The sequence below is a fragment of the Bos javanicus genome, chromosome 17 (genome assembly GCF_032452875.1).
Source record: "Bos javanicus breed banteng chromosome 17, ARS-OSU_banteng_1.0, whole genome shotgun sequence".
Classification (NCBI taxonomy): Eukaryota; Metazoa; Chordata; class Mammalia; order Artiodactyla; family Bovidae; genus Bos; species Bos javanicus.
In genome coordinates, this window is record NC_083884.1 from 60,691,225 (window position 1) to 60,712,511 (window position 21,287).

The following is a 21,287-nucleotide window of genomic DNA, read 5'->3' on the forward strand; positions in this document are numbered from 1 at the left end:
TTTTTTTGCCTTTTAACCTTTGTAACATTCACTTTAGCATTCCCATCTCAGAGATTTCCCCAGGAGAAATTCCAAGATTTGGAAAGTCAGGAGGGAAGATAAGCATATTCTGAAGGTTTATGATCCCTTTCACCAAACTGACCTTCACAAATTCATACTTGCACCAACTCAGAGGGGAAACATCCAAAGAGACCTTTTTCCTTTCCTCGTCAATCCCAGCTGGCCTGCTGGGGACTGAATTGGGGATAAAGATCTCATGTCATTGTGAGGACAGCTGATGCCACTGGGTTGCCAGGAGAGGTGGGGGCAGCTCCCAGCCTGGGAAGAAAGATACTGGGTTGGCATCAAAATGCAACCACCTCTCTTTGAAAACAAGGGTGGGATGGCTTTGTGCCGATTGGAGACCATAGCACCAGAGTCTTAGAAAAACCCCTCCCAAGATTTCCTAATATATTCATCTATGACCTCGTGCCTTCGGGAATTTTAAAAGCAGAAAACATATATTTGGGCTTTGTTGGTGTTTTTTTCTTTTCTTTTATTGAAATACAATTGCTTTAAAATGTCGTGTTAGTTTCTAGCTTCACAATGAAGTGAATCAGCCAAGCGGGCAATGGCGTGGGAAGGGGGGATCTTGCCAAATCAAAATGAATAAATGCGTAAATGTGGACACAGTGTAATTTTATGTCAGTTTGCCAAAGCAGAACTCATGGAACTGCACAAAATTGTCTTTATTATGAAATATGGGTGAATTTTAAGATATGAGGTGAGGACTCCCCAAAAGTCAGAATGCTGAAAAGGTCCCTGCCCAAGTTATGATAATTCTTGAAACTGAAAGAGAAGCACAAGAGAGTTCATTATATTTGGATATGTTCCAGGAAACAAATATTTGTTTATCCAATCTTCTGTCTCCTGAGAGCTCAAGCCACCTTTTAAGGGCTAGTGATCTGAGGAATGAACTCAATGAAATATTTCAAACTTTACTAAGCAGAAGTTGTCTGAGAATCATGACTTGGCAATGAACTGGAATTCAAAGGGTGAGGGCCTTTTTACTGAAGTGTTTTGAAAAATCTGAAATATGTCCAAATATCCAAATATAATGCACTCTCTTGTGCTCATCTAGTTTCAACAATTATCATTACTTGGGGCATAACGTCTCACATTCTGACTTTTGGGGGCCTTCACCCCATATCTTAGAATGTACAGACATTACGTAATAAATACAATTTTGTATGCCTTGGCAAGTTCACATAAAATTACACTTTGTTGACATTTAAGCATTTATTCATTTTATCTTTTTAAAATAATTTTATTTATTTGTTTACAGCTGTGCTGGTTCTTCGCTGCTGCATGGGTTTTTCCCTAGTTGCAGTGAGTGGAGGCTGCTCTCTAGCTGTGGCTTGCAGGTTTCTCTTTTCGGTGGCTTCTCTTGTTACGGAGCATGGGCTCCAGGGCCCATGGGCTTCGGTAGTTGTGTTTCCCGGGCCCTAGAGCACAGGCTCAGTGGTTGTGGAGCACGGATGTAGTGGCTCCTCGGCACGTGGGATCTTCCTGGACCAGGGGTCAAACCCACGTCTCTTGCTTTGGCAGGTGGATTCTCTACCAGTGAGCCACCAGAGAAGCCCAGGCATTCATTTTAACTTGGCAAGATCCACCCCGCTCTACTCTCTTGGGGTCATCTGAGAAAGGGTGTCCACTATGCCCAGTGGTTAGACAGGCCCTGCTTTAGATGTGCAAAATGATACCTGGATCAAGAAAAAAGAATAATTTCACTCATTAAAAACTACTTACGACAATTCTTATGACAGTAAGGGTTTGGTTCAGGGGGTCTAGAAGAAGAATTGTCAAAATTCAACCCAAACTTTCCATACCAATGGGGGGGAAGAATATCAAAGGGGTGAGATTTACCACCTTACCTAAAAAAATTTTTTTTTCATTTATTAATTTCTTTTTTTGTTTTCCTGCCTTGAGCATTCTCTATGTGTTCCAGATTGGGGAAATTTCTTGCCATGAACATTTTATCATCATAAAACATCATAGACTACTGGGTATTAATACTGTCCCTATTGTTCTGCTGTTTTTATTAATGAGTCAATGTTACTCCTGTCTCTGGTTTTCTTTTCTTCTTTTTTTTTTTTTCAAAAACCAGTTTAATGTTTATTAGCTATCAGCAAATCATTGGAAAATGAAATTAAAATCTGACACAGAAACATCAAAAACTAGAATATCATTTAAAAGGAATTTAACAAAAGATATGCAACACTTCCACATTAAAAGTACACAACATATAAGAAAACATACCATGATTATAAATTGGCAGATTCAATACTGTTAAGATGTAAATTCTTCCTAAAATGGTCTATAGATTCAGAAAATTCCATTTAAAATTGTCAGGAGAATTTCGTGGGGTTTGTTTGTTTTTAAGATTCTTTTCCCATACAGACCATCACAGAGCACAGAGTTCCCTGTCCTATACAGCAGTGTCTTATTAGTTATCTATTTAATATACAGTATTATATATATGTTAGTCCCAATCTTCTAACTTGTCCCTCCCCACCCCCCTTATCCCCTGGCAATCATATTTTGTTTTCTACATCCATGATGTCACCGGTTTTCATAAGGAAACACAGGCTCAGAGAGTTAAAGAAACTTGCCTAAGGTAACACAGAACCTGCTGGGGTCTGAATTCAAGCTCTGGCCTTATCCAGTAACCGATAAGATCGCTTGTGATCTCTGCCGTCTAAAACAAGCCCCTGGGTGCAGAATTTTGTCTCCTCTACATGCAGATAAATCTGTCATCCATTCCACCTTCTCCAACTTTTAATGTACCTTTTTGTTGCACAGAGATAATAGTAGTATCTACTTACCCTGTGGCCACAAGCCTACATCAAGGAATATGTTAGAAAGTCCTTTATAATCAGCAAAGTATCCCTTAGATGTGAGCTACCCCTCTATCTCTCCTGCTATTTTCACAGGGAAAGGTCAGAAGCAGATAAAAAGGGGGTTAATGATCCCCTGTGAATGCCATGAGGTGACACTTTAATGTCTCAAGACAGGGTCCATCTGGTGCATAATAGGTGCTCAATCAATATTTACTGGAAAATAAAAAGGGATAGATTTCTAAATGAAAACATGGATTCCTAAGCTGTGAACCACAGAGGCTCAAGGGGGTGGATTGTGGGAACAGCTATGAGCTCCCATGAAGAGAAAGCCACCTACCTTCTGGGTTCTGGGTGTGTGTGTTTCCCTGCACTGAGAGTAACAGGCATTCCTGGGATCTTCAAAGGGTCTATGATTCACAAAAATGTGAGATCAAGCCCTCACAGCAGTATTTGCCCGCAGAATTTGCCTCCTGGTAAAGTTTTCCTCAGAGGAGAAAGTGATAAGAACAGGGTTTGGGAGATAGAAAAACAAATACACAAATGTAATTTATATATATATGCGTATATACATTTATCTCTATATATTTGTATAGAGACGTAATTAAATAACTATAGATGCAATTATATGTGATTAAATAGCTATAGCTATGTGAAAGTGAAGCTGTTAGTCTCTCAGTTGTGTCTGACTCTTTGCAACCCCATGGACTGTAACCCATGGAGTCCTTCGGTCCATGGAGTTCTCCAGGCAAGAGTACTGGAGAAGGTTGCCATTCCCTTCTCCAGGGGATCTTCCCGACCCAGAGACTGAACCCAGGTCTTCTGCATTGCAGGCAGATTCTTTACAAATCTGAGCCACCAGGGAAGCCCAAAGTGAGGACACCAGGGGGCATCCGGATTGAGCTGGGGATACACGTGTGTCTATATGTATGTATGTTTGCTTCTCAAACCCTATTCAATTGTTCTTGTATAGTTATATATAAATATTATAAATAAAAATTTCATTTCTGGAAAAATTCATTATGTAACAGCAACCAAAGACATAATGCTGCTGCTGCTGCTGCTGCTGCTAAGTCGCTTCAGTTGTGTCCAACTCTTCGCGACCCCATGGACTGCAGCCTACCAGGCTCCTCTGTCCAAGGGATTTTCCAGGCAAGAGTACTGGAGTGGGTTGCCATTGCCTTCTCCGAAAGACATAATGGACCATGCACAATTCCACCAAAAATTGAGGGTTTATTTTTCCACTTTCTCTTTTCATCCTTGCATTCAGGAATTTGAATGTTGACTTAGAGTAGACAGTATTTTGAAATTTATTTGTTGCTTATTTTTTTTTTAGCCACACCTCAGGACTTGTGGGATCTTAGTTCCTCAACCAGGGGTTGAATCTAGGCCCAGAGCAGTGAAAGTGCGGATTCCTAATCACTGGTCTGCCAGGGAATTCCCAAAATTTTTCTTGTTATTTTGATTGTTATTACTACTTAATATAATGTGTCTCCTATGTTGCTAGATAGATTTCCTATAATCATTTTAATCATTACGTAATGTATTAGTAACTTGTTTATGGAGAAGGCAATGGCACCCCACTCCAGTACTCTTGCCTGGAAAATCCCATGGACAGAGGAGCCTGGTAGGCTGCAGTCCATGGGGTCGCTAAGAGTCAGACATGACTGAACGACTTCGATTTCATTTTTCACTTTCAGGCGTTGGAGAAGGAAATGGCAAGCCACTCCAGTGTTCTTGCCTGGAGAATCCCAGGGACGGGGGAGCCTGGTGGGCTGCCGTCTATGGGGTCGCACAGAGTTGGGCACGACTGCAGAGCAGCAGCAGTAACTCATTTAAGAGGTATGTTATCGGGAGAATTGAGTGAATGTAAGAAATGATCTTGGAACTGGGATTGGCACATATAAACCACTCAACATGATAACATCATTTTCATTTCATCCTCATAACAAGTTTATGAGGTAGGCTCAGAGAGGTTAGGTAAGTTTTCCTGAGTCACACATCTGGTCAGGAATGGAGCCCAAGAAATAAGTGAGTTAACCATTTCTGAACTCCTGGATCTTCCATCTGCCCCACCTCCCACCTTGGGGCAGGATTACTTACATACAGTACAGGGACCCAAGCCTTTGATGTGCTAATTCCATTTGTTTGCCTGGAGATCAGAAAGGGATACTTGGATTTATTTATGGGGTTTCTGACTCCAAAAGGCCTCTTGCGATTAGAGAGATGAGCTATTTAGTTGTATTGCTAGGTTGGATGATTACCCCCCACGGTCAAGACTTTCCTGCTCACCTTGCTGGTTTTATGGCCTCGGGCAATACATTTCAATTTTCGATTTAAATATCTGTTTGTTTGTTTTTTCACCTTTAAAACTCTCTTCACAGAGGGGCTGCACTGGCACCAGCAGGATGCAGTCTCCCAGACTTTGGAGGGCTGCTCCCTCTCACTCCACCTATCCAGATCCCACTCCTGTTTCTCTCCTCCCCCCACTCCCTCCTTTGCTGAGGAACCCACAGTGGCTTCTCAGAATCTCCAGGAGCAAATCCATTTTTCCTCATCTCTAAATAAAGAGAATAAGACTGTTCAGGTCAGAAGTCTTTTTATGAGGATTCAGATAAAATACATTTATTTATTTTTTTAAATTGGAGTATAGTTGATTTACAATGCTGTGTTAATTTCTGCTGTAAACAGCAAAATGACTCAGTTATACATATATATTCTTTTCCACATTCTCTTCCATTATCACAGAATATCGGATATAGTTCTCTGTGCTATACAGTGCTGTGCTTAATCGCTCAGTCGTGTTCAACTCTTTGAGACCCCATGGACTGTAACCCGCCAGGCTCCTCTGTCCATGGGGATTTCTAGGCAAGAATACTGGAGTGGGTGGTTATGCCCTCCTCCAGGGAATCTTCCCAACCCAGGGACTGAACCCAGGTCTCCTGCGTGGCAGGCAGATCCTTTACCAACTGAGCCACGAGGGAAGCAGTAGGACCTCGTTGTTTATCTGTCTTATATATACTAGTGGCAAGCATGCATGCTCAAGTCACTTTAGTCATGTCTGACTCTTTGCCACCCCATGGACTGTAGCCCACCAGGCTCCTCTGTCCATGGGATTCTCCAGGCAAGAATACTGGAGTGGGTTGCCAGGCCCTCCTCCAAGGGATCTTCCCGACCCAGGGGTTGAACCTGGGTCTCCTGCTTTGGTAGGTGGGTTCTTTACCACTAGTACCACCTGGGAAGCCCATATACTAGCTAGCATCTGCTAATCCCAAACTCCCAATTTATCCCTCCCCACTGCTTCCCCTTGGGTAAGATGTTTGTTTCCTGTGTCTGTGGGCTGCCTCAGTTTCCAACGCGCCATCCATAGCGACTCCTCCTTATTACCATCCCTTATTTTTGTTGTCATGACAGTAAGTGACTTACTCAGCTAGTTGGATACTAGTACTCACTGCATTGGTCTGTGCCAACCTCCAACACCGCCGACCCACACAGTATTTACCTCCAATTCCATTCTGGATTTCATTTCTCTTCCTCTGAGAAGGAAAAAGCCAGTGGCAAGGAAGACAAACAAATCACCCAAAAAGTCTGATTCTAAAGGAGGCCACAAGATGGCTCTCCCAAGAGGCCTGACTTGAGTCAAGAAAGCCCAGCGTGGTTCATGAACACCTTTCTTTCTTTCTTTAAAATTTGTTTATTTTATATTGGAGTGTAGCCAATTAACAATGTGTGATAATTTCAGGGGGACAGCAAAGGGACTTGGTCGTGCATATACAGGTATCCACTCTCCTCCAAGCTCCCTCCCATCCAGGCTGCCACGTATCACTGAGCAGAGTTCCCTGTGCAAATACAATAGGACATGAACACCTCGCCTTGACTGAGAAATAGCATCCTGTTTGGGATTCTGGGACCTTAACCTCTCAACGGCTCTGCCCCTCAGGACTGGGACCCTCCGGGGAAACGTTCTCTTTTTTGGCTGCACCAGGTCTTAGTTCTGGCATATGGGATCTAGTTCCCTGACTAGGGATAGAACCTAGGGTGCCCTGAATTGGGAGCACAGAGTCTTAGCCACCAGACCAACGAGGAAGTCCCCCACGTCCACTTTCTTTGTTTCGCTCAGCTTCTTCTCGGGTCACATCTTCTGCGTACTGCCATTGAATATGACTGGCATTGTTTCATGTTTTCCTGCCTGTGTACGTAGGCAAGGAGAGAGCTGCAGATAGCAAATCATGCCCCTTACCAACCGTTTCAAAGACAAATCAAGAGAGAATCCAAAGAATGAAGAGAAAGAAAGAAGGGGAAAAAGAGATAAAAAGATTTAAGAAAGAAAATAAAAAGATAAAAAACAAATTTAAAAAATAGAAACATTTTAAAGAAAAACTATGGGAAAAAAAAATGAGCGAGAGAGAATCCAGGAATCATCGAGTCATTTCAAACCTCCAAAGCCGGTTCAGCTATGCTAGTGAAGACAAGTCTCCACAAGCTTTATTTTGGGTGTTCCCAGCACTTCAGCTGATAAGGAGTAGCCTCTGAGAAGCCTCTATGCCTGCCCAGGAGGCAAAGTGGGTGGAAGGTGTCACCACTGATCGCCTCTTACCAGAGCAGGTGCGTGCGTACATGCTAAGTTGCTTCAGTCCTATCTGACTCGTTGCCACCCTATGGACTGTAGCCCGCCATGCTCCTCTGTCCATGGGATTCTCCAGGCAAGAATACTGGAGTGGGTTGCCATGCCCTCCTCCAGGAGATCTTCCCAACCCAGGATCAAACCCATGTCTCTTATGTCTCCTGCATTGGCAGGCGGGTTCTTTACCACTAATGCCCCCCTGGGAAGCCCACAAGAGCAGGCATCAGGCATTTTTCAGAACTCTCTAGCTTCCATGGTTTCTCTATACTTATATAACATCCTGCCAGGGCCGTCAGGCTATCGACCCTTTGAAACAGAAGATACTGAGGTTCAGAGAGGTTAAGTAACACACCCAAGGCCACCTAAGTGGTGGAGCCAGGAAGCACACTCACAACTTGCCACACGACAGGTGAGCTCCAGCTTCTGATGTTTAGTCTTCTGAGTGACAGGGCCTGATCCAATTGTCCCCAGAACCTGATACATTTAAAATCTGCTGAGGGTAAGCATGACTTTCAGGAAAGACTTCTTCATCTTTTGCTGGTTCTGAATCAAACAGGTCTCAAGCTGTTTGTGGATCAGCAGGTCTCTTTGGCCTTGGCCTACTCAAAGACTCTGAGGAGCCTGAGGAGGTCTGAAGAATATAGTCGCTGGCTGTTCATAGGCATCGGTGGTTGGTTTGCACTGGACAAATGCAGCTCCAAAACCACCCGAAAGTAGTTTACGGGGGACGTGCGGAGGCACACTTGCCCTCTCCACCACCACATACGTATCCAACATCAGGAACCTTCAGGTTTTTTTTCTTAAATGGCAACACAGTCAATTTTGCAATGGCCAAAACTTGTATGTGAATGAGCCATGGATTCAGTGTCTGAATCAACTTAGAGATTAATCTGTTTCACTTTTGGTTTCTATTTTCTTTGCAATGTGTTTTATTGTTTTGCTTTGCCATTTAAATATCTTTACCATCACTGGGCGCTTTCCAAATCATATTTTTTAACTGCGAAAATAATACATGCCTTGTTAAAAAAAGGAAAAAAATTAGGGACTTCCCCAGCGGTCCAGTGGAGGAGATTCCACCCTTCCACTGCAGGGACCATGGGTTCCATCCTTGGCAATGAGGATCTTGCATGACACACAGCTCGGCCAAAAAGAAAAAAAAAATTTAAATCCACTCCCCACCCTTATCCAACATCAGGTTCACGCCTCCCATATGCCAGCTGCTCAGGAGTAACTGTTGTGTGTTTAAAGGAATTTTTTTTTTAACTGGTGAATTATCTTGAATATCAAATTTTGCAAATGTTCATACACCTTCAAGGCCTGGAACATACCGAGAGAAGAAAGTCCAGATTTTTCTTTGTAGCATTTGAAGTCTTGCTACATCTCTGCAAACTCCTCCTCATCTCCACTTTTTTTTTTTTTTTCCTCTTTTGGCCCGCACCACCCAGTCTGACAGATCATAGTTTCCCAAAGGGATTGAACCCAAGGCCTCAGCAGTGAGAGCTCGGCGTTCTAATCCCTAGACCACCAGGGAATTACCATGCATGTTTGTTTTTTTAACTACTAACATTTATCAAGAGCTTCTTCAAGTAGTTTACCCTTCTCACTAACCTGTGAAGTAGGTACCACTGTTCTCTATCATTATGTAGAGAAGGAAAGTGAGGCTGGGTGAGATGAAGTGAGTTTTCTCCAGACACCTTAGCTTGCAGGTGGCTGATGTCGGGAGCACCTTTCCAGCCCCAGCCAGAATTTCTCTCTCTGTGCCATTGGTTTTTTGGGTCAGGTGATTCTTGCCTTGGGGTGGTGACCTTCCAGTGCATTGGAGGATGTTTAGCAGCATCTCCGGCCTCCACCCACTGGTTGTCAGCAGTAACACCCTCTCGCCTTTATTCTGACAATAGAAAATGTCTCCAGACATTGCATGATGTCTCAGGAGGAAGGGAGAATGGCCACTGTAGGCTAACATCTCTTTCCCAAGCTGGGATCCACATATTCTTAGCCAGGATGTGCCAATAACTGATTGAATTTTGATCTGGCTTATGAGTGTCTTTTTCAACTCATGTCAAGCTTTTCTTTTTTGTTCCACCTGGAGGCATGCAGGATCCTAGTTCCCTGACCAGGGATTGAACCCATGCCATCTGGATTGGAACCACGGAGTCTTAACCATTGGACCACCAGGGAAGTCTCTCTTGTCAAGCTCTTTACTCCTCCTTTCACCTTCCCATAAACTCTGAATCCACCAATGGATCCCTTCTTCCCTCTCCTATGGCAAAGCATGTTAGTTTTATTTTTATCCTTTCCACACTCACTCCACCTCTCTGGGTTTAAGGTCACGTCATGACTGCATCTAACCCCTCCCAGCCTTGGCTGGACCCAGGGAAGACCTTAAAGCCAAGGACTTTGAGATATTTACCTTCCTTACACATCTTTGATCCCAGCACCAAGTGCAGGGCCTGGCACAGAGCAGGTGTGAGAATCTGCTTGGCACATGGAAAGAAACGTGCATGGAAGGAAACAGGGAAGACATCTGGGCAGGGTGGGGTTAGGGAGTTTTCTCTTTTATCAGCACATGTTTATGTATTATTAGAATTGAAAAGAAGAAAAATGTATGAGCTACTATTATAATGTAAATACATTTTAAAATATTCAATAAGGCTCAGTATATAGGTTGCTCTCAAATTAATTTTGTCCATTTTTAAATTGAAGTATAGTAGTAGTAGTAGTAGTTTAGTTGCTAAGTCATGTCCAACTCTTGCGACCCCATGGACTGTAGCTTGCCAGGCTCCTCTGTCCATGGGATACTTCAGGCAAGAATACTGGAGTGGATTGCCATTTTCTTCTCCAGGGGATCTTCCCAACCCAGGAATTGAAACTGGGTCTTCTGCACCGCAAGCAGATTCTTTACCAACTGAGCTATGAGAGATATAGTTGGTGTATAATATTGTATGTTAAAAGTGTGCAGTGATTCACAATGTTTAAAGCATACATGAAGTGCTCAGTCACGTCTGACTCTTGCGACCCCATGGACTGTAGCCTGCCAGACTCCTGTCTCCGAGGGATTTCCCAGGCAAGAATAACGGAGTGGGTTGCTGTTTCCTCCTCGAGGTGATCTTCCCGACCCAGGGATCGAACCCGAGTCTCCTGCATCTCCTGCACTGCAGGAGAATTCTTTACTGCTAAGCCACTGGGGAAGCTGGTTTAAAGGGTAAACTCCATGAATAGTTATTATGAAATATAGGTTATATTCCCTGTGCTGTACAACACATCCTTGGAGTTTATTTATTTTGTTCATAGGAATTTGTACCTCTTAATCCCCTACTCCGTCCTGCTCCTCCACCCTTCACTCTCCCCACTGGTAACTATTAGTCTGTTCTCCGTATCTGTGAGTCTGCTTCTTTTATTTTTTAAATATATTTTTTTGATGCAAACCATTTTTTAAGTCTTAACTGAATTTTTTACAATAGTGCTTCTGTTTTATGTTTTGGCTTTTTGGCCTGGAGGTGTGTGGGATCTTAAATTCTCCACCAGGGATGAAACCTGTACCCACTGCATTGGAAGCATGGAGTCTTAACCACTGGACAGCCATGGAAGTTCCCCAAGTCTGCTGCTTTGGTTGTTATATTCACTAGTTCGTTGAATTTGTTAGAGTCCATTTATGTGACATCATACAGTATTTGACTTTCTCTGATTTATTTCACTTAGCAAAATGCCCTGCAAGTCCATCTATGTGGGTGCAAATGACAAAATTTAGTTCTTTTTTCAAAAATTTTACTTATTTTTTAATTGAAGGATAATTACTTTACAGAATTGTGTTGGTTCCTGCCAAACATCGAATTTCATTCTTTTTATAGCTGAGTAATATTTCATGGTGTGTGTGTGTGTATCACATCTTCTTTATCTACTCATCTGTTGACCGACACTCAACTCCATACTTTAACAATTGTAAATGATGTTACTACGAACCTTAGGGTGCAGGTATTTTTTTTGAATTGGTGTTTTGTTTTTTCGAACATATACCCAGGTGTGGAATTGCTGGTTCACAGGGTACTTCTATTTTCCAAACTATTTTTTGCAAATAGCTACACAAAGACTTAAGGGAAATACAGGAGAATGTCACAAGGGTTGTCCCTGTGAGGGTTCCTTTGGTTTCTTTGCCTTGCAGGGCTTCTCAGGTGATGCATTAGATGTTCATGCACAGAATGGGACCAACCCAGCATCATTCCTGGGCTCCATGACTCACTAGCTGCCACTTTAGACAAGGAAGGTCATCTTCCAGCCAAAGACCTCATGGAAAAAATTTGGAATGGTTCAAAGAGATAAGGACTTGAAAACAAAGAGCTTCAATAAGAGCCCCATAAATGGCAGCAATTGTCATTATCTTTTTCATCAAACGTGCTCTTTCTCTTTTTAACATGAAAAGAAGATCAAAGCCAATAAATGTTACTTTAAAAACATTGTGGGGGAAGGTTATCAGAAAGTACCTTCCCCCTCTCCCCTTACACAACGTCCTAACCGCCACGAGCTCCAGCTGGGCCACCTAATGCCTGGGGGAGGTCCTGCAGAAGCTCAGTAGCTAAAGCAGAAAAGCCTGGAAGCTCAGACCTGACTCTAAAAAACCCAGTTTCTAACAAATAGATAGACTTGGCCAAAATTTCCTTCAGGTTTTGTCCATAGGCTGTAGCAGAAAAACCCAAACGAACCCGTTGGCCCGCCCAATGCCTGCACTCGTGGGGAAAAACAGCACTACAGAAAATTCCCCCACAGTCAAAAATCTCAAATGAATCCCCTGTCTCTGAGGTCAATTCTGTGATAGTTTGTTAACCTGATTATTTGGCTCAGCCTGATGAGAAATCTGTTGTTACCATTTGTCAACCCTGGTGGGGCAACCGGGCAGCCAAGAATCAGTCGGGGATGGGACATTTAGAGCAGATGAAACGAAGATCTGAGCTCTCATTGGTCAAGTCTGCTGGCCTTGCTTAAGTTGCCTAGCAACCCTACTGAGACTGGTACCATCTCACGCCTTTTCCAGGCAAGGACACTGAGGCTGAAGGTGACAATGAGAGTTAACCTGGGCCACCTCGTCGGCAATGAGGCAGCCAGGGTGTGAATTGAATTCAGACAATGTACAGAGGTTCAGGACACCTTTAGGATGATCAGACACAGCCTGGCCCGGCGCCATGTAGAACCTTGCTGCTTCTCAAAGTATAATCCACGGACCAGCAGTAAAGCCTTACCGGTAAGTCTGTAAACGTGCAAATTCTCAACCTGCCTTCCCTACTGAAATAGAATTGTGTTCATTACTGGTTTTGGTCGCTGATTTGTGTCCCTTGATTCCGTGTCTATTTCCATGGCTTTTAACCAGGCCTCTGTCATTTCTCATCCAAATCACCCAAACAGCCTTTAATCTGTTCCCTCTTGCTCCTTCTAAACCTTTGCTCTAAATCATTCTAGGGCTCCCCATGGCCTTTGCTTTGAGTGCATCCTGATCTGGACACTGCGTTCTGTGACCTCATCTCTCATCTCCCTCCTGGGCTGCAGCCTGCACTCCACAGCCTTATCAAGGACCGACCCTCCCTGGTATGCACCCTGCCCCTGGGGCTTTGCCTTTTCTCTTCTCAGAACTTGCTTGGTTTTCTCCCGCCCCTGATTCATCTTACCTGCCCGTTGGTTCTCATTTGGGTGTTGCTTCCAGCCCTTTGCGCTTGTCCCAGCAGAGGTCTCATCACGTGACCCTGTGGTGCCTGCCTGCTTGCTTGTCCCTCTCTAGATTTTAAGCACCTCGAGGGCATAAGTCTTGTCTTCCTCATTCTTGGCAGCTTCGGCACTTAGCCCTAGATCTGGAGCTCAGTGCATTCTCTGTAATGGTTCATCGAGTCACCTTAAAAGAACCCAAGTGCTGCCCCTTACAGCTGGGCAATTGATGTGAAGGCTCGTGGTGCTGCAAGAACCAGCCTCCATAGGATGCTTTAGATATTTCATTTTATTATGCATTTTTGGCTGTACCACACAGCCTGTGGGATCTTAGTTTCCTTATAAGGGATCAAACCCGAGCCCCTTGCATTGGAAGCATGGAGTCTTAACGACTGGACTGCCAGGAAAGCCCCAGGTCTTTTCTTTTATAACATGAGTTTCATTTTTATGTTTGTTTTCATGACTCATAACTGCATAGGATACACACGGTTTAACCAATTCTCACAAAGAAAACACCAATGTTAGTAACCCGCAGGACATAGTACCCCGCATCTCCCTGAGCACCACTTCCTCCCCAAACAAGTAACCACAACCCCAGATTTTGGGCTAATCCTTCTCTTGCTTTTCTTCTAGTATTAACCCCTCTGTCAGCATCCCTAAACAATGTAGTTTAATGTTGCCTCTTTTGCTTTTGAACTTTATATAAATGGAGTCATGCATGGAGTTTCTTGGGTCTAGTTTCTTTCCCGTGACGTTCCGTCGGTGAGATACGTCTGTTTTGTTCCGGGCCGCAGTGCATCGTCTCTTTGTGGCCTCGCCATGAAGCTTGCAGGATCCTAGTTCCCCAACCAGAGATCAAACCTGGGTCCCCTGCAATGGAACCTCAGAGTCCTAACCACTGAGCCAGCAGGGAAGTCCCACCATCTGTTTTTACTGCTGTGCAGTTGGTTGTATGCATTTGCCGCCCTGTCTCCACTCCACTCTTGGTGGGTCTTGGGGCTCTTTCTAGCCTGGAGCCATCCTTCGAATGATGCGTGAACAGCCTTCCTAGCAACGCCTCCTGGTGCAAGTGCACCTGACTTTCTCCAGGGCATCACCCTCAAAGTGGAACTAACAGAATGCGGGGTATGTATATACTCAACACGCTGTCCTCTAATGAGATGGTTACTTACTTAAGTAGTCGCTCAGTCGTGTCCGACTCTACGCGACCCCACGGACTGGAGCCTACCAGGCTCCTCCGTTCGTGAGACTTTCCAGGCAAGAGTACAGGAGTGGGTTGCCATTTCCTTCTCCAGGGGATCTTCCTTCCCCAGGGATCGAACTGGGGTCTCCCAAAAGGCAGGCAGAGGCTTTACCATCTGAGCCACCAGGGAAGCACCCTGATGTGATGGTAAGAGCTTTCAATCTTGGTCTCCTGGGGCAGAATAGGAGGTATCAAGAGTTTCCTTCTCCATCCTGTCTCAATCTCTTCACAAAGGTCCATTATAAAGAAAAAAAGAAGAAAGAGAAAGCAGACTTCTAGTCTATAATCTCAAATTGCCCGAGGGGCTTTCTGTTGATCTGCCAGAGGCAGGTGTGCGGGATGGAAGGAAAAGATGGAGTCTTTCTTGTCTTTGATGTGTATCTGAGTGAGGCTGGAATGGCATTTGAGCTCCTCTGGTGCCTTAGAAAGGAAAATTGCTTTGGGGCTTCCCCTTTTTCTCCATAATAGAGGACTTATCCAGTCTCTGAGTTGTATTTTATCATTTTTCTCTCATGGAGATACTTAAGGTCCTTCCTAATTATGAAGATGATGTTTACAATCTCAGGAGGAAAAAAAAATCAGAACTTTTGTACTCCTCCAAAAAGTATTAAAAGGGAAATAAAAATTATCATCACCATTGAGAAATATGTGGGTGTATGTGTTTGTGTGAGTGTGTATATATATAATTGGTTCAGTTCAGTTCAGTTCAGTCGCTCAGTCATGCCTTACTCTTTGTGACCCCATGGACTGCAGCACACATCCTAACCCCTGTCCATCACCAACTTCTGGAGCTTGCTCAAACGCTTGTCCATCGAGTCGGTGATGTCATCCAACCATCTCATTCTCTGTCATCTCTTTCTCTCTCTGCCTTCAATCTTTCCCAGCATCAGGTTCTTTTCCAATGAGTCTGTTCTTTGCATCAGGTGGCCAAAGTATTGGAGCTTCAGCTTCAGCATCAGTCCTTCCAATGCATATTCAGGACTGATTTCTTTTAGGATTGACTGGTTTGATCTCCTTGCAGTGCAAGGGACTCTCAAGAGTCTTCTCCAACACCACAGTTCAAAACCATCAGTTCTTTGGTGCTCAGCTTTCTTTATGGTCCGACTCTCACATCCGTACATGACTACTGGAAAAACCATAGCTTTGACTAGACTGACCTTTGTTAGTAACATCTCTGCTTTTTAATATGCTGTCTAAGTTTGACATAGCTTTTCTTCCAAGGAGCAAGCATATATATAATATATATATAGATATATACAATTGGAGAAGGCAGTGGGAACCCACTCTAGTACTCTTGCCTGGAAAATCCCATGGGTGGAGGAGCCTGGTAGTCTGCAGTCCATGGGGTCACTAAGAGTTGGACATGACTGAGCGACTTCACTTTCACTTTTAATTTTCATGCATTGGAGAAGGAAATGGCAACCCACTCCACTGTTCTTGCCTTGAGAATTCCAGGGATGGGGGACCCTGGTGGGCTGCCATCTATGAGGTTGCACAGAGTCGGACATGACTGAAGCGACTTAGCAGCAGCAGCAGCGGCAGCAGATATACACAATACTGGTAAAACTTTGCATGTGGATGGCATATTAGATGATAGAAAGAACAGTCTTGTGATAATGTAAGAGAATGTCCTTGTTTTTAGGAGATACATGCTGATGAATTAAGATGTAAGACATCCTGGTATCAGAAATTTACTTTCAAATGGTCCCACAAAAATAATAATCATAACATGGATGGAGATAGAGGTAGGTATGGATACAGGTGTAAGTATAGGGGCTTCCCTGGTGTCTCAGAGGGTAAAGAATCTGCCTGCAATGTGGGAGACCCAGGTTCGGTCCCTGGGTTGGGAAGATCCCCTGGAGAAGGGAATGGCAACCCACTCCAGTATCCTTGCCTGGAGAATCCCATGGACAGAGGAGCCTGGCGGGCTACAGTCCACGGGGTCCGAAAGAGTCAGACACAACTGAGCCACTAATTCTTTCCCTTTCACAGGCATAGTTATAAAGCAAATGTGGGGACTTCCCTGGTGGTTCAGTGGATAGAAATTCACCCGACAATGCAGGGGTAGGGGTTCAATGCCTGGTCTGGGAAGATTCCACATGGCACAGAGCAGCTAAGCCCATGTGCCACAGCTACTGAGCCTGCACTCTGGGGCCTGGGAGCTGCACCTACGGAGGCCTGTGTGGCTAGAGCCTGTGTTCCGTAATAAGAGAAACCACGGCAGTGAGAAGCTTGTGCACTGCAGCTAGAGAGTACCCCTCGCTCTCCACAACCAGAGCAAGGCTGCATGCAGCAGAGACCCAGCACAACCAAAAACGAAATCAATAATGAAGAAAAATTTTAAATATATAAAAATAAAGCAAATATGGTAAAATATTAGCAAGATCTAAGCTAGCTAAAAGGAATATGGGGGTTCATTGCACTTTACCTGCAGCTTCTCTGTCAAATATGAATTTTCTTCCAGGCTTATTGAGGTACAGTTGCCATATAACATTGTGAAAGCTTTTGTCCATATAAGGTGAGGATTTGATACATGTATATACTGCAAAATGATTACCACAATGAGGTTAATGTATTCTGTGAGTCAAATTTCCACTTTGTGTGTGTGTGTGTGTGTCCTGAGAACATTGAGAATTTACCCCCTTAGCATCTTTCAAGTATACAGTCTAGTTTTGTTAACTACAGTCACCACGCTGTATGTAGGGTTCCCAGAATTTATTCATCTTCTTTCTTAAATTTCATTTATCTATTTTTCTGGCCTCGCCACTCATCTTGTAGACTCTTAGTCCCCTGACTAGGGATTGAACCTGGGCCCCCAGCATTGGAAGGTTGGAGCCCTAACCACTGGACCATCAGGGAAGTCCCCAGAGCTTATTTATCTCATAACTGGAAGCTGTAGCTTTTGACCAACATCTCCCCATCTCTCCTAACGCCAACGTCCTGGCAACCACCAGTCTACTCTCTTTTTTGCTATGAGTTTGGCTTTTTCAAGATTTCACACACAAGCGAGACCCTACGGTATTTGTCTTTTGCTGTCTGGCATTTGATTTAGTATGACGCCCCCAAGGTCCATCTATGGTGCTAGAAATGGCAGCATTTTCTTTTCTTTGTGTGTGTGTGTGTGTGTGTGTGTGGCTAAATACACTTCCTTGGAGAAGGAAATGGCAGCCCACTCCGGTGTTCTTGCCTGGAGAATCCCAGGGACGGGGGAGCCTGGTGGGCTGCTGTCTTGGGGTCACACAGAGTCGGACACGACTGAAGCGACTTAGCAGCAGCAGCAGTGGCTAAATAATGTTATGTTGAATGTAGATACCATATTTTCTGGATCCATTCATCTGTTAACGGACACGTAGGCTGTTTCTGTACCTTGTCTATGGTGAATTGTGTTGCAATGAACACGGGGATGCTATGAAGCTAATGATTGTCTTTTGTCTTTTTCATATCAGCCATCCTAACAGATGCAAAGTGATAGCTCATTGTGGATTTTGAATTGCAATTCCCTGAGGATTCAGTGATGTTGAGCATCTTTTCATGGACCTGTTAGCCATTTGTATGTCTTCTTCGGTAAACTGCCTTTTCAGATCGTCTGACCATTTTTAATTGGGTTTTCATGATTTTTTACTGAGTTGTGTGAGTTCCTTACATATTTTGGATATTAACCTCTCATCATAGTTTGCAAATATTTTTGTCCCATTCTTTAGGTTGCCTTTTCATTTTGTTGAATTTCTTTTTCAAAATAAAAAGCTAGAAGTGACCTCCAAATATCACTAAACAAAGTAGCCAGTGTTTATATCTCATTAACTTCCTACACAATCCTTTAAGAACTTATATACATATGCACACACAGAATATTGCACACATGAGATTGCACTACACCGGCTTGTCGTTCAGTCGCCAAGTTCTGTTCCGCTCTTTGCAGCGCCACGGACGGCAGCACGCCAGGCTTCCCTGTCCCACTGGCTTGTCACAGGTACTTTTTAGTCAGTAATATACTGCTGTTCTTTCTTCACGTTAATGTCAAGGTCACCCACCCCATGCTTAAAGGTTACTTAGCACATTCTATATAGGAACACTCTTTAGTTTACCTTTGGTTGGTCTTCCCTATTCCTGGACTTCTAATTTTTCCAAATTTTGCTGCTATTATAAACAACACTGCAGTGAACATCCTTTTATATAGGCCTTTGCTTTTACCTTCCAATAAGTTCTTCAGTACAAGTAAATACTGTTTTTCTTAAGTTTTAAAACTTTTTAATAAAATTCTCCATTGTGTGGTTATTTTTAATTTTTATAACAGTATATTTTTATTCTATTTTCTTGAAATATGACATATTAATTTTAGGTATGCAACATAATGATTTGCTATATCTTATATATAAGATATAATATATATCAGAGAAGGCAATGGCACCCCACTCCAGTACTCTTGCCTAGAAAATCCCATGGACGGAGGAGCCTGGAAGGCTGCAGTCCTTGGGGTCAGTGAGGGTCGGACACGACTGAGCGACTTCACTTTCACTTTTCACTTTCATGCATTGGAGAAGGAAATGGCAACCCACTCCAGTGTTCTTGCCTGGAGAATCCCAGGAACGGCGGAGCCTGGTGAGCTGCTGTCTATGGGGTCACACAGAGTCGGACACCACTAAAGTGACTTAGCAGCAGCAGCAGCATAATATATATATCTTATATATAATTTATGTATAAATTGTCACATGATTAACACCATCACCTTACAGAGTTACATTCTTTTTTCTTGTGATGAGAACTTTTAAGATCTATGCTCCTAACTTTCAAATATACGATACACTATCGTTAGCTAATAGTCTGGGCATAGCTATTTTGAATGACTATTGATTGTTTTTGCACCCTTATTCTGTCTGGAATTCTTCACTTGACATCCTCTCATTTGATTTTTTACAACAGTGCCATTGGGTGGATACTGTTATTACCCATATTTTGAAGATGAGACCAAGGTTTAGCAAGGTTACTGATTTAACCAAAGTCACACAGTCAGCTTTATCTATTATAATTCCAGAAGTCTGGGTCTCTGAAACAACTTACTTAGCTTAAAAGTTAAGATGTACTTGCAGTTTTCTTTTGTGATCAAACCAGGCAAAGCAAGGCTGATTCCACTGAGGTTCTTGAACAAGTGTGGCCAGAACCGGGTTGGAGGTGGTGAAGGCCTCCGTTTCTGCTGGAGCTCTGCTGCCCCCTGGTGGCAACGCCCTTTCATTGCTTAGATGGTCAGGTTCCATCCTTGGGCGGGGAAGATAACCCTGGAGAAGGAAATGGCAGCCCACTCCAGTATTCTTGCCTGGGAAATCCCAGGGACAGAGGAGCCCAGGGATTGGCCAATCCCAGGGACTGGCGGGCTACAGTCCGTGAGGTCACAAAAGAGTCAGACATGACTTAGAGACTAAACAATAACAACTCTTAACAGGGGCTGGTGGTAGTTGAATTAACACCCTTTAGACAAGATCACTAGCAATATTACAATTATTAAGAAAATATTTTCAAGAACTTGAGGAAGCAGTTACCTGATCACTTGGATGTTCATGTGAAAACAGGATGAGTGAACAATACAAGTGAAGCTCAGGGTCTGGTATTTAAGAAGCAGTCAGTAAATCGAAAGACTGAGGATCAGAGTTGCAAATTCAAAATGGCGAGAGTCAGCATTCTGATTGCGGTCCTAGCTCTGATATCGACAAGATGTGAGCAGGTCCCTTGCTCTCTCAAACTCTTGTTTCCTCTTCCATTCAAGGCATTCTTGCAAAAGCTATTTATTGATTTATACCCACTGCTCTTAGTCTCAAATCAGATGCTGAGCCTCAAAGTTTCCTCATCTCTCCAATGGGACAAAAATGACAACTTTTCACAGTATACTTCAGTTCAGTCGCTCAGTCGTGTCCGACTCTTTGTGGCCCCATGAATCGCAGCATGCCAGGCCTCCCTGTCCATCACCAACTCCCGGAGTTCACTCAGACTCACGTCCATTGAGTCAGTGATGCCATCCAGCCATCTCATCCTCTGTTGTCCCCTTTTCCTCCTGCCCCCAATCCCTCCCAGCATCAGAGTCTTTTCCAATGAGTCAACTCTTCACATGAGGTGGCCAAAGTACTGGAGTTTCAGCTTTAGCATCATTCCTTCCAAAGAAATCCCAAGACTGATCTCCTTCAGAATGGACTGGTTGGATCTCCTTGCAGTCCAAGGGACTCTGAAGAGTCTTCTCCAACACCACAGTTCAAAAGCATCAATTCTTCAGTGCTCAGCTTTCTTCACAGTCCAACTCTCACATCCATACATGACCACAGGAAAAACCATAGCTTTGACTAGACGGACCTTTGTTGGGAAAGTAATGTCTCTGCTTTTCAATATGATATCTAGGTTGGTCATAACTTTCCTTCCAAGGAGTAAGCGTCTTTTAATTTCATGGCTGCAGTCACCATCTGCAGTGATTTTGGAGCCTAGAAAAATAAAGTCTGACACTGTTTCCACTGTTTCCCCATCTATTTCCCATGAAGTGATGGGACCAGATGCCATGATCTTCGTTTTCTGAATGTTGAGTTTTAAGCCAACTTTTTCACTCTCCTCTTTCACCTTCATCAAGAGGCTTTTTAGTTCCTCTTCACTTTCTGCCATAAGGGTGGTGTCATCTGCATATCTGAGGTTATATTTCTCCAGCAATCTTGATTCCAGCTTGTGCTTCATCCAGCCCAGCTTTTCTCATGATGTACTCTGCATAGAAGTTAAATAAGCAGGGTGACAATATACAGCCTTGACGTACTCCTTTTCCTATTTGGAACCAGTCTGTTGTTCCATGTCCAGTTCTAACTGTTGCTTCCTGACCTACATACAAATT

General features: G+C 43.6%; 1 long non-coding RNA gene across 1 annotated transcript; it reads right to left on the bottom strand.

Annotated features, from left to right (window-relative positions):
- Positions 1 to 1,223: 1,223 nt before the first annotated feature.
- Positions 1,224 to 19,735, bottom strand: LOC133228886 (uncharacterized). Its single transcript, XR_009730406.1, has 3 exons — positions 19,490 to 19,735; positions 3,217 to 3,363; positions 1,224 to 1,742 (listed from the first exon to the last, which is right to left on the bottom strand). It is a non-coding gene; the product is annotated as an uncharacterized LOC133228886 (long non-coding RNA).
- Positions 19,736 to 21,287: the final 1,552 nt, after the last annotated feature.